At 41.6% G+C, this 13,619-nt stretch overlaps 1 protein-coding gene across 1 annotated transcript in view; it reads left to right on the forward strand.

The window, feature by feature from the left end:
* MCC (MCC regulator of WNT signaling pathway) overlaps nucleotides 1-13,619 on the forward strand; it is a 533,716-nt gene that overhangs the window by 88,391 nt on the left and 431,706 nt on the right. The window lies entirely within an intron of this gene.

Consider the following 13,619-nt stretch of genomic DNA (forward strand, 5'->3'; position numbering starts at 1 on the left):
TTTTTAAGCCTTCAAAGAAAAATGTAAATAACATTCCCTCCCATATTATTTTTCATTTACTACCATTTTCTAAAACTAAAGTACTTTGGAAGACATTTAGTGTGTTAGTAACTCAGTTGTGTCTGACTCTTGGCAACACCATGGACTGTAGCCCATCAGGCTCCTCTGTCCATGGAATTCTCCAGGGAAGAACACTGGAGTGGGTTACCATTCCCTTCTTCAGGGGTCTTCCCAACATAGGGATCGAACCAGGGTCTCCTGCATTGCAGGCAGATTCTTTACCATCTGAGCCACCAAGGAAGACCTCCGAAGACATTTAGGAGAATTATGACACAATGGCTTTGCACTGTAAGAAAAATCTCTGCAAGTTGAATGTTTTTAAGTGCTGCTGGGGAGTATATCCTAATGACTCAGCAGTAAAGAATCCACCTACCAGTGCAGGAGACTCAGGTTCAGTCCCGGGGTCAGGAAGATCCCCTGAAGGAGAAAATGGCAACCCACCACAGTATTCTTGCCTGTAAAATTCCATGGACAGAGGAACCTGGCAGCTTACAGTTCGTGGTGTCTCAGAAAGTCAGGCAAGTCTGGGTGACTGGGTGCACCCGCGCAAGAGAGTATATGAAGGTGAAGGTGAAGTCACTCAGTTGTGTCTGACTCTTTGCGACCCTGTGGACTGTAACCTACTAGGCTTCTCCGTCCATGGGATTCTCCGGGCAGGAAGACTGGAGTGGATTGCCATTTCCTTCTCCAGGGGATCTTCCCAACCTAAGGATCGAACCTGGGTCTCCTGCATTGGAAGCAGACGCTTTAACCTCTGAGCCACCAAAATTAGGGAAAATTTGCAAGCCCTGTAATGTCAGCCTTAGAAAGAGGTTTGGGTTTCTATCTGGGCCAAAATAAGACTCAAGGAGCCAGAAGAAACGCTGAAAACATCTGTTCGGAGTATGGATGTGACAAGCCTTCCCTGGTTATGAGCAGAGTCGATGGGAGTTAGGAGGTCAGACATACGGGTCCCCATGACATGTGAAACAGGAAGAACTGAGGGGTGTTAGATGACAGAGAGAAAGTGTGATCTAAAATGATCTGAAAGGATGACTGTTCTCAGGATGTTGTTAATACACACTTAGAAATACATTTTTATAAGAGTGGCACTCTTCCCAAATTCCTTTAGGGCCCCCAAACTTATACCTATCAGCCTTCTCTGTGTATCTTCTCTGTCTATATCTTTCAGACATGACTACCTTATATAGTTTTTGGATCTAGGGTCAATGGCTGGGGCTTGTTGGGGTTTTTTGGGAACATCTACATATTAAGAATCAGGGACTTCACTGAAAGTCCAGTGATTAAGAATCTGCCTTCCAATGCAGGGGATGTTGGTTCAATCCCTGGTTAGGGAATTAAGATCCCACATGCCATGGGGCAACTAAGGCCATGTGTTGCAACTACTAAACCTGTTCACCACAACTAGCAAGAAGCCCCCATGCCACAACTGAGAAATGGCACATCCAAAAATAATAAATTAATTAATTTTTTTAAATAATCACTTAACCACTTGTCATACTATTACTGTTAGTATATTCAATTAGTAAGGATTTTTTCAGTTAGTAAGGACTTCAGTGTAGACCAGGTGCTGACTGTGGCTCAGATCATGAACTCCTTATTGCCAAGTTCAGACTTAAATTGAAGAAAGTAGGGAAAACCACTAGACCATTCAGGTATGACCTAAATGAAATCCCTTATGATTATACAGTGGAAGTGAGAAATAGATTTAAAGGACTATATCTGATAAATAGAGTGGCTGATGAACTATGGATGGAGGTTCGTGACATTGTGCAGGAGACAGGGATCAAGACCATCCCCATGGAAAAGAAATACAAAATGGCTGTCTGGGGAGGCCTTGCAAATAGCTGTAAAAAGAAGACAGGTGAAAAGCTAAGGAGAACAGGAAAGATATAAGCATCTGAATGAAGAGTTCCAAAGAATAGCAAGGAGAGATAACAAAGCCTTCTTCAGCGATCAATGCAAAGAAATAGAGGAAAACAACAGAATGGAAAAGACTCCAGTACTCTTGCCTGGCAAATCCCATCGATGGAGGAGCCTGGTAGGCTGCAGTCCATGGGGTCGCTAAGGACTGAGTGACTTCACTTTCGCTTTTTACTTTCATGCATTGGAGAAGGAAATGGCAACCCACTCCAGTATTCTTGCCTGGAGAATCCCAGGGACAGCGGAGCCTGGTGGGCTTCCATCTGTGGGGTCGCACAGAGTCGAACATGACTGAAGCGACTTAGCAACAGCAGAGATCTCTTCAGAAAATTAGAGATACCAAGGGAATATTTCATGCAAAGATGGGCTAAATAAAGGACAGAAATGGTATGGACCTAACAGAAGCAGAAGATATTAAGAAGAGGTGGCAAGAACACATAAGAACTGTGCAAAAATCTCCACAACCAAGATAATCACGATGGTGTGATCACTCACCTAGAGCCAAACATCCTGGAATGTGAAGTCAAGTGAGCCTTAGAAAAGATCGCTACGAACAAAGCTAGTGGAGGTGATGGAATTCCAGTGGAGCTGTTTCAAATCCTGAAAGATAATACTGTGGAAGTGCTGCACTCAATATGCCAGCACATTTGGAAAACTCAGCAGTGGCCACAGGACTGGAAAAGGTCAGTTTTCATTCCAATCCCAAAGAAAGGCAATGCTAAAGAATGCTCAAACTACCGCACAATTGCACTCATCTCAAATGCTAGTAAAGTAATGCTGAAAATTCTCCAAGCCAGGCTTCAGCAATACGTGAACCATGAACTTCCAGATGTTCAAGCTGGTTTTAGAAAAGGCAGAGGACCCAGAGATCAAATTGCCGACATCCGCTGGATCATGGAAAAGGAAGAGAGTTCCAGAAAAACATCTATTTCTGCCTTATTGACTATGCCAAAGCCTTTGACTGTGTGGATCATAATAAACTGGAAAATTCTGAAAGAGATGGGACTACCAGACCACCTGACCTGCCTCTTGAGAAACCTATATGCAGGTCAGGAAGCAACAGTTAGAACTGGACATGGAACAACAGACTGGTTCCAAGTAGGAAAAGGAGTACGTCAAGGCTGTATATTGTCACTCTGCTTATTTAACTTATAAGCAGAGTATATCATAAGAAATGCTGGGCTGGAAGAATCACAAGCTGGAATCAAGATTGCCAGGAGAAATATCAATAACCTCAGATATGCAAATGACACCACCCTTATGGCAGAAAGTGAAGAAGAACTAAAAAGCCTCTTGACGAAAGTGAAAGAGAAGAGTGAAAAAGTTGCCTTAAAGCTCAATATTCAGAAAACAAAGATCATGGCATCTGGTCCCTTCACTTCATGGGAAATAGATGGGGAAACAGTGGAAACAGTGGCAGACTTTATTTTGGGGGGCTCCAAAATCACTGTGGATGGTGATTGCAGCCATGAAATTAAAAGATGCTTACTCCTTGGAAGAAAAGTTATGATCAACTTAGATAGCATATTCAAAAGCAGAGACATTACTTTGCCGACTAAGGTCCGTCTAGTCAAGGCTATGGTTTTTCCTGTGGTCATGTATGGCTGTGAGAGTTGGACTGTGAAGAAAGCTGAGCGCCAAAGAATTGACGCTTTTGAACTGTGGTGTTGGAGAAGACTCTTGAGAGTCCCTTGGACTGCAAGGAGATCCAACCAGTCCATTGTAAGGGAGATCAGTCCTGGGTGTTCTTTGGAAGGACTGATGCTAAACCTGAAACTCCAGTACTTCGGTCACCTCATGCGAAGAGTCGACTCATTGGAAAAGACTTTGATGCTGGGAGGGATTGGGGGCAGGAGGAGAAGGGGACGACAGAGGATGAGATGGCTGGATGGCATCACCGACTTGATGAACATGAGTTTGAGTGAACTCTGGGAGTTGGTGATGGACAGGGAGGCCTGGCCTGCTGCAATTCATGGGGTCCCAAAAAGTTGGACACAACTGAGCAACTGAACTGAACTGAACTCCCTGTAGCTCAAATGGTAAAGAATCTGCCTACAGTGCAGGAGACCAGGTTCAGACCCTGGGTCAGGAAGTTCCTCTAGAGAAGGGAATGGCAATCCACTCCAGCACTCTTGCCTAGAGAATCCCATCGACAGAGAAATCTGGTGGGCTTCAGTTCATGGGGTTGCAAAGAGTTGGACACAACTGAGTGACTAACCCTCAGGATTTTTTGAGTGCTCACTGCAAGGTTTCATGTCTGTCACTGAGATTACAGAAGAGGTTCCTTCTGTTCTCTCATGCATCCACCAACTTGAAGTACCTGCGATGGACCAAGTATGGTGCCAGGAACTTCAGACAAGATCCCTTTTACACAAAACTGATAGACCCTGTAAAACAGTGGTAATATCTCTTAAAGTTATTATGAGGCTTAAATGAAATCCTTTTTCTAAAGCACCTAGCAAGTCCCTGAACCATCAGTGCTTTGAATGAGAATTTTCCCCCAGAAATGTCAGCGACTTCTTTTAAGAAGCTTTTATAAATTGCTGTGAAAATAGGCTGAATCTTGCTTAATAATGTTAATTTACTGATTAAAAAAATAATCCAAGGACCAAACACATTAAAATATTTTCTCCCACTGGACTATCAATAGAAAAAGCCAAAGTGAGAGATTGCCAAAAGAATGAAGAGTAAATGTATTGGGAGCCACATGTAAAAGAATTATAGAATAAAAGAGCTTTTAAAAAATATGTAAAAGTAGTATTTTACTTGCTTGCAGATGCTTTCTCCTTGAGTACTGGCTTTTACTCATCTTGATGTTTCACCTGGAGAAGGGGAAACCATCATGTCATTGGCTGATCTTGGCTATTCATTATTTCAGTGAATTCTCAGAAAGTTCAGGCTAGACCCCAGAAAGAATTAATGTTACAGTAACTCAAACCCAAGAAGACAAAGCTAGTGCTTCCTCTAGGGAGTATATGTGTCTCTCCACCTGCTCCCTAAAGTCTTAGGATAAATCTTTCAACCGAAGTGTTTTCATCAGTGGGTAGAGTATTGGACTTGAATTTGAATCTGGTCAGATTTCCTTAATCAAAGAGTGGGGTTTATACATGTGTTCTGTGAATGAGTGAGCCCCAAACTTGAAAGTTAGCTGCAAAGAAAGCTAACAAGATTTATAACATAATGGATTTTCTATACTCAGACTTTTTTATATCCAGTTTTGTCATTTCCTTCCTTACCTAGAAATAATAACTGACGTTTGTAACAATTTCCTGGTCTGACTGATACTATTGCTTGAAGCTTTCTGAGGATAGTGTCCTGTATTTTATTTTCCCAGTGCTATCCGATAGAGCCTTTTGTGATGATGGAAATGTCTTGTGTCTGTTTTGTGCAGTGTGGCATCCACTTGCCACATGTGGCTATTGAGGTAGTAGTACAACTGAGGATTTTAATCTTATTTAATTTAAATTAATTACCGTGCAAATGTAAATATCTACCTGTGTGTATTGACTACCATTTTGAACAATGCAACTCAAGACTATAAAAATTAATTCACAAAAGTTAAAATAAGTTTCCACATAGACAATATTGAGAAAGTTGATAGTGTGCTTTTCAAAGGGCTTATATCTCAAATATTCCTTTAGGTGTGAAGTTTCAAAAAGAAAATCTTTATCATAGAAACTGGATGACAAAGTGTTTCTTCTTTCAGTCTTGACTTTTTTTTTTTTTTTGTCTTTCCTGTTTTTCTGTATTTTTTTCAAGTTCGTAACCTCAACCAAAAGCATTTTTTAGATATAAAAATTAGGCTAACAGCTTTATCATTTCTAGGAGTACATTTATGAGAAAGAGAGAAAAAAAAACAAACAGGGAAATAGAATCAATGCACAGGCTCAAGTTTGAGCCAGTCTTAGATGTTTTTCCTTGTGCTGACATACTGAGTGCTTTAAGACCATAAGTGGGAAGTCTGGGATGATTTCTGCTAATTCCTTAGGATGCATGTCATATGGCATTTTGTTTAGGTAAAGTCACCAATTACTTTTTCTTTCCTTCTTACTTTCCATGTTCTCATCCCATGAATTTACAGATGACAGCTAACCTTCTTAAAAGTAAAGACTGAATTTTTAAAAGGACTGGGCTGTGTTTACCCCTAGCAATATCTCTTTGCCTTCCCTTTATAAAATCCAAATACTCTTTTAAATTGTAGAACGTGATCTTTTTCCCCTTAAAGAATGTTGTCTGTTGATTAACTGAAGAGTATATTTGCCAACTTGCCTTCTTTCTGTATAAAATTTTTAGTTAACTGGAATATTTCAAATCAAGGGCTTCTGGTTGATTGAAAGCAAATGAAAAACTTATACATTCATCAGTCATTTATTTATCACCTGTTTTGTGCCAGATACTGTTCTTGGTATTAGGAATACAAGAGTGAACAAAATAAAATTCTTCACCCTCCTGGAGTTTAAATACTAGAGGAATCATTTTGTTTCCACTTCTGTAGATAATTTTTCTAAAACATCTCTTTCTTTTCTTCTTGCAAGTATACAGCTTATCAAAATCTAGTGTGTTTCTTTGGTTGGTTGGTTTTATTTAAGATTTTTCAATTGCCTCAAAGTTCTCACCCTTTCAGACTGTTGGTATAGAAAAAGTGAACGTACAAGTGGCTCAGTCGTGTCCGACTCTTTGTGACCCTATGGACTATACAGCCCATGGAATTCTCCAGGCCAGAAATACTGGAGTGGGTAGCCTTTCCCTTCTCCAGAGGATATTCCCAACCCAGGGATCTAACCCAGGCCTCCCGCATTGCAGGTGGATTGTTTACCAGCTGAGCCACAAAGGAGGCCCAAGAATACTGGAGTGGGTAGCCTATCCCTTCTCCAGGGGATCTTCCTGACGCTGGAAAACAAACCAGGGTCTCCTACACTGCAGGTAGATTCTTTACCAACTGAGCTATCAGGGAAGCCCCTGTTGGTATAGAAGTGCCACTCTAAATCACTTAGGATGCCTTTTAATAAATGCTGATGCTGCCCTCTCCTCCCCATCCTGATTTAATTTGTCAGCTGTGGAGCAGGAGCATCAGTATGTTTTAATCACCCCAGGCGATCATCATATGTTACTGAAGTTGAGTACCACTAGTCTAGAAAGATTAGATTACTGGCTTGAAGGATACAGATTCTCTCATGTATCAGTCCGTTCACTTGCTCAGTCATGTCCAACTCTTTGTGACCCCATGGACTGCAGCATGCCAGGCTTCCCTGTCCATTACCAGCTCCCGGAGCTTGCTCAAACGCATGCCCATTGAGTCGGTGATGCCATCCAACCATCTCATCCTCTGTCATCCCCTTCTCCTCCTGCCCTCAATCTTTCCCAGCATCAGGGTCTTTTCAAAAGAGTTCTTCACATCAAGTGGCCAAAGAATTGGAGTTTCAGCCTCAGCATCTATCCTTCTAATGAATATTCAGGACTGATTTCCTTTAGGAATGACTGGTTGGATCTCCTTGCAGTCCAAAGGACTCTCAAGAGTCTTCTCCAGCACCACAATTCAAAAGCATCAATTCTTTGGCACTCAGCTTTCTTTATAGTCCAGCTCTCACATCTATACATGACTATTGGAGAAACCATAGCTTTGACTAGATGGACATTTGTTGGCAAAGTAATGTTTCTGCTTTTTAATACACTGTCTAGGTTTGTCATAGCTTTTCTTCCAAGGAGCAAGTGTCTTTTAATTTCATGGCTGCAGTCACCATCTGCAGTGATTTTGGAGCCCCCAAAAATAAAGTCTCTCACTGTTTCCATTGTTTCTGCATCTATTTGCCATGAAGTGATGGGACCAAATGCCATGATCTCAGTTTTCTGAATGTTGAGTTTTAAGCCAACTTTTTCACTCTCCTCTTTTGCTTTTATCAAGCAGCTGTTACATATACCAGGAGATATTTTAAAACCTAATGATATCAATTTGTTCTGTTTTCATTTGTGATTGTAAATTGGGAAATGCAAAAGGCAGAAAGGAAATGAGATTGAAGGTTCTCATTACCATCTCTTCCCCTCCTCTTTTACCTCAGATCTAACATTTACCCACTTAGTCATTTATTTAACAGCTGTTGTATGTCAGGTGTTAGAGATTCAAAGATGAACAAAGAATGAACCCTGTCCTCTAAGAAATTACAGTCTAGTACAGACATTTGCAACCTTCTTTTATTTATTTATTTTTGCAATCTTCTTTTAAATAAAAGGTCATATAATGAAGATTTTGGAGTTTATGGGCCATGTAGTATCTGTCACAAGTATTCAACTCAGCTGTTGTAGTAAAAAGGTAACTATAGACAATACACAGGCATGTGGCTGTGCCTGGTTCCTATAAACTTTATTTACCAAAGGAGGCAAGGGTCTGGATTTGGCTGTACATTTTAGTTACGCACCTCTGGTCTAGTTGTTGTTCAGTTGCTCAGTCGTGTCTGATTCTTTGTGACCCCATGGCCTACAGCACACCAGGCTTCCCTGTCCTTCACTGTCTCCCAGAGTTTGCTCAAATTCATGTCCATTGAGTCAACGATGCCACCCAACCATCTCATCCTCTGTTACCCCCTTCTCCTCCTGCCCTCAATCTTTTCCAGCATCAGGGTCTTTTCTAGTGATTTGGCTCTTCGCATCAGGTGGCCAAAGTATTGGAGCTTCAGCTTCAGCATCAAACCTTCCATTGAGTATTCAGGGTTGATTTCCTTTAGGATTGACTGGTTTGATCTCCTTGCTGTCCAAAGGACTCTCAGGAGTCTTCTCCAGAAGAGTCTTCTACTAGTCTAGTAGAAGAGAGACAAAATAAATCAGTAATTACTGTACAGTGGGGTAAGTGATCATATCAAGCATGGGTGCCTTCATGATATAGAGAAGGGGCATCAAATTAAACTGGGGGTTACCTGGGATATTTAAGGAAGATTTCTGAAGGAGATGCTATTCAAATGAATTACGAAGCATGGGCTGGCATTTGGAGAAGCATAAAGGGAGGATTGTCCAGGCAGAGGGACATGTAGAGTCGTGTAAAACAACATTGCGTTTTATGGAACCCCAAAGAAATTCAGTGGGCTAGAATGCAGGATGTCAAATGTAGCAGGAGAGTGAAGCTAGAGAGATAGGGCCTTGACTCTGAAATGAGAAGCATGCATTTGAAGCTGACAGTCTTGAGGGGAACAAATAAAGGATTTTAGGCAAGGAAAATTGATGTGTGGACTACCAGTTGTAAAGAGAGTGACCATTGTAGTCATTCAAATGAAAGATGGTGATGGTGATCAGGATGAACAGGATGGGATGGAATGAGAACTGTTTGGAACAACAGAATCAGTTTTGGTGACAGGTAGGGGGTAAACAAGAAGGAAATAACTTAGAACATTTCTAGACTTCTGCTGTGGGTAACCAGTAGTGAAATTTATGTAGGTAGGAAGAATCAACCTGTAAAGGGATACAAGATGATGAATTCAGTTTTGAACTTTGAGTACAAGATAAACGTATAACACAGAAATATAGCTTACACTTGAAATGAATTGCTACTTAACTGGAAAGAGAGATTTGGAAGTTACTGGTCCTAGTGATAGATAAGGCCATAAATTCAGGTTAGATGAGTTATAGAGAGTTTATTAGGTGAAAAAAAACAGAGGAAAAGGAAAAGACCTGGGTAACATGGCGATTTAAGGTCAAGAACGTTGAAGGAGCAGTCATGTGGAGGTGAGGAAACTAGAAGACAAGGCTGTTACACAGGCTAATGAAAGGTGTTTCAAGAAAAGGTAGCTGTCAATGTTGAACTGTGACAAGCAGGGAAGAAATGTATCTCTGGGATTGGGTGGTATGTATGCTTTTTCAGAAAAGAAAGTGAAACCATAGCAATAGAGAATTGGATTCTGCTCTGTAGAAAAATAGCTGAAGTGTGGGCAGTAGACCTCATGGCTAAAAATTGGTAGATGTTTTCCAAAGGATATTTAAAAACTATCTTGACAGATTAGACCATTTAACAATGAGTAATTGCACTTTTAGAAAATTATACCAGGATAATAATCAGATGTCCTGTAGCCTGTAAGGATGAACAGTATCATTTTAGATCATCTAATTTGATTAACTCCAAGAGGCATGTCCTACAAGTGCTTACTGATTCGAGTGACATTGTTCATTTTAACCTTTTATCCAACTATGGCCTCAGACCAAATTTAAGTTCTCTTTTCGTGTGTTAGATTTTTTTTCTGTTAAGACAGATTTTAAATATTGAAAATTACAAAGTGTACAGTAAGCATACATCCATTAACCAGATTGGAAAGCTGTAAACATTATGTCATATTTGCCTATGATTTTTAATGTGACATTATACATGAACGTGAAGTTGCTCAGTCATGTCCAACTCTTTGTGACCCCATGGACTGTAGCCTACCAGGCTCCTCTGTCCATGGAATTTTCCAGGCAAGAAAACTGGAGTGGGTTGCCATTTCCTTCTCCAGGGGATCTTCCCCACACAGGGATCAAACCCAGGTCTACTGCATTGTAGGCAGACCCTTTACCATCTGAGATCCACCCATTTTTGTTGTTCAGTTGCTCAGTTGTGTCCAACTCTTTGCAACCCCATGGACTACAGAACACCAGGCCTCCCTGTCCTTCACCACCCACTTTACCCATTTATATTACATCCTAGACTTGGAAGACATTTCGGAGTTTGATCCCTGCTTTAAGGCTTAAGGTTTGGTAATTGCTGAAGGGAAGGTTCAAGACCTTTTAGAAGTAACACCCAAAAAAGATGTCCTTTTCATTATAGGGGACTGGAATGCAAAAGTAGGAAGTCAAGAAACACCTGGAGTAACAGGCAAATTTGGCCTTGGAATATAGCATGAAGCCGAGCAAAAACTCATAGAGTTTTGGCAAGAGAATGCACTGGTCATAGCAAACACCCTCTTCCAACAACACAAGAGAAGACTCTACACATGGACATCACCAGATGGTCAACACCAAAATCAGATTGATTATATTTTTGCAGCCAAAGATGGAGAAGCTCTATACAATCAACAAAAACAAGACCAGGAGCTGACTGTGGCTCAGATCATGAACTCCTTATTACCAAATTCAGACTTAAATTGAAGAAAGTAGGGGAAACCACTGGGCTATCCAGATATGGGACCTAAATCAAATCCCTTATGATTATACAGTGGAAGTGGGAAATAGATTTAAGGGACTAGATCTGATAGATGGGCTTCCCTGGTGGCTCAGAGGTTAAACCGTCTGCCTGCAATGCAGGAGACCCGGGTTCGATCCCTGGGTCAGGAAGATCCCCTGGAGAAGGAAATGGCAACCCACTCCAGTATTCTTGCCTGGAGGGTCCCATGGAGGGAGGAGCCTGGTAGGCTACAGTCCATGGGGTCCCAAAGAGTCGGACACGACTGAGCGACAAACCAGTGCCTGCTGAACTATGGACGGAGGTTCGTGACACTGTACAGGAGACAGTGATCAAAACATCTCCATGGAAAAGAAATGCTAAAAACCAAAATGGCTGTCTGAGGAGGCCTTACAAATAGCTGTGAAAAGAAGAGAAGCAAAAGCAAAGGAGAAAAGGAAAGATATAAGCATCTGAATGCAAAGTTCCAAAGAATAGCAAGAAGAGATAAGAAAGCCTTCCTCAAGGCTCAGTGCAAAGAAATAGAAGAAAACAAGAGAATGGGAAAGACTAGAGATCTCTTCAAGAAGATTAGAGACACGAAGGGAACATTTCATGCAAAGATGGGCTCAATAAAGGACAGAAATGGTCTGGACCTAACAGAAGCAGAAGATATTAAGAAGAGGTGGCAAGAACACACAGAAGAACTGTACAAAAAAGATCTTCATGACCCAGATAATCATGATGGTGTGATAACTGATCTAGACCCAGACATCCTGGAATGTGAAGTCAAGTGGGCCTTAGAAAGCATCACTACGAACAAAGCTAGTGGAGGTGATGGAATTCCAGTTGAGCTATTTCAAATCCCAAAAGATGATGCTGTGAAAGTGCTGCACTCAATATGCCAGCAAATTTAGAAAACTCAGCAGTGGCCACAGGACTGGAAAAGGTCAGTTTTCATTCCAATCCCAAAGAAAGGCAATGCCAAAGAATGCTCAAACTACCACACAATTGCACTCATCCCTCATGCTAGTAAAGTAATGCTGAAAATTCTCCAAGCCAGACTTCAGCAATACGTGAACCATGAACGTCCAGATGTTCAAGCTGGTTTTAGAAAAGGCAGAGGACCCAGAGATCAAATTGCCAACATCCGCTGGATCATGGGAAAAGCAAGAGAGTTCCAGAAAAACATCGATTTCTGCTTTATTGACTATGCCAAAGCCTTTGACTGTGTGCATCACAATAAAGTAGAAAATTCTGAAAGAGATGGGAATACCAGACCGCCTGACCTGCCTCTTGAGAAAGCTGTATGCAGGTCAGGAAGCAACAGTTAGGTCTGGACATGGAACCACAGACTGGTTCCAAATGGGAAAAGGAGTACGTCAAGGCTGTATGTTGTCACCCTGCTTATTTAACTTATATGCAGAGTATATCATGAGAAATGCTGGACTGGAAGAAACACAAGCTGGAATCAAGATTGCCGGGAGAAATATCAATAACCTCGGATATGCAGATGACACCACCTTATGGCAGAAAGTGAAGAGGAACTAAAAAGCCTCTTGATGAAAGTGAAAGAGGAGAGTGAAAAAGTTGGCTTAAAGCTCAACATTCAGAAAACGAAGATCGTGTCATCCGGTCCCATCACTTCATGGGAAATAGATGGGGAACCAGTGGAAACAGCGTCAGACTTTATTTTGGGGGGCTCAAAAATCACTGCAGATGGTGGCTGCAGCCATGAAATTAAAAGACGCTTACTCCTTGGAAGAAAAGTTATGAACAACCTAGATAGCATATTCAAAAGCAGAGACATTACTTTGCCAACAAAGCTCCATCTAGTCAAGGCTATGGTTTTTCCTGTGGTCATGTATGGATGTGAGAGTTGGACTGTGAAGAAAGCTGAGCGCCGAAGAATTGATGCTTTTGAATTGTGGTGTTGGAGAAGACTCTTGCGAGTCCCTTGGACTGCAAGGAGATCCAACCAGTCCATTCCAACCAGTCCAATCCCATTCTGGGATTTCTTTGGAGGGAATGATGCTAAAGCTGAAAACTCCAGTACTTTGGCCACCTCATGTGAAGGGTTGACTCATTGGAAAAGACTCATGCTGAGAGGGATTTGGGGCAGGAGGAGAAGGAGATGATAGAGGATGAGATGGCTCGATGGCATCACTGACTCGATGGACGTGAGTCTGAATGAACTCCAGGAGTTAGTGATGGACAGGGAGGCCTCGTGTGCTGTTATTTATGGGGTCACAAAGAGTTGGCCGTGACAGAGAGACTGAACTGAACTCAAGGAAAAGTAGAAAATACCCAAGGAAAATCAGGAAAAAAAACAAAGATAGGGAGCACGAGTCATGAGATTCCCTTGGACTGCAGGGAGATCCAACCAGTCCATCCTAAAAGAAATCAGTCCTGAGTGTTCATTGGAAGGACTGATGTTGAAGCTGAAACTCCAATACTTTGGCCACCTGATGCGAACAACTGACTCATTGGAAAAGCCTCTGATGGTGGAAAAGATTGAAGG

This window comes from Ovis aries, chromosome 7, assembly GCF_016772045.2.
Source record: "Ovis aries strain OAR_USU_Benz2616 breed Rambouillet chromosome 7, ARS-UI_Ramb_v3.0, whole genome shotgun sequence".
Classification (NCBI taxonomy): Eukaryota; Metazoa; Chordata; class Mammalia; order Artiodactyla; family Bovidae; genus Ovis; species Ovis aries.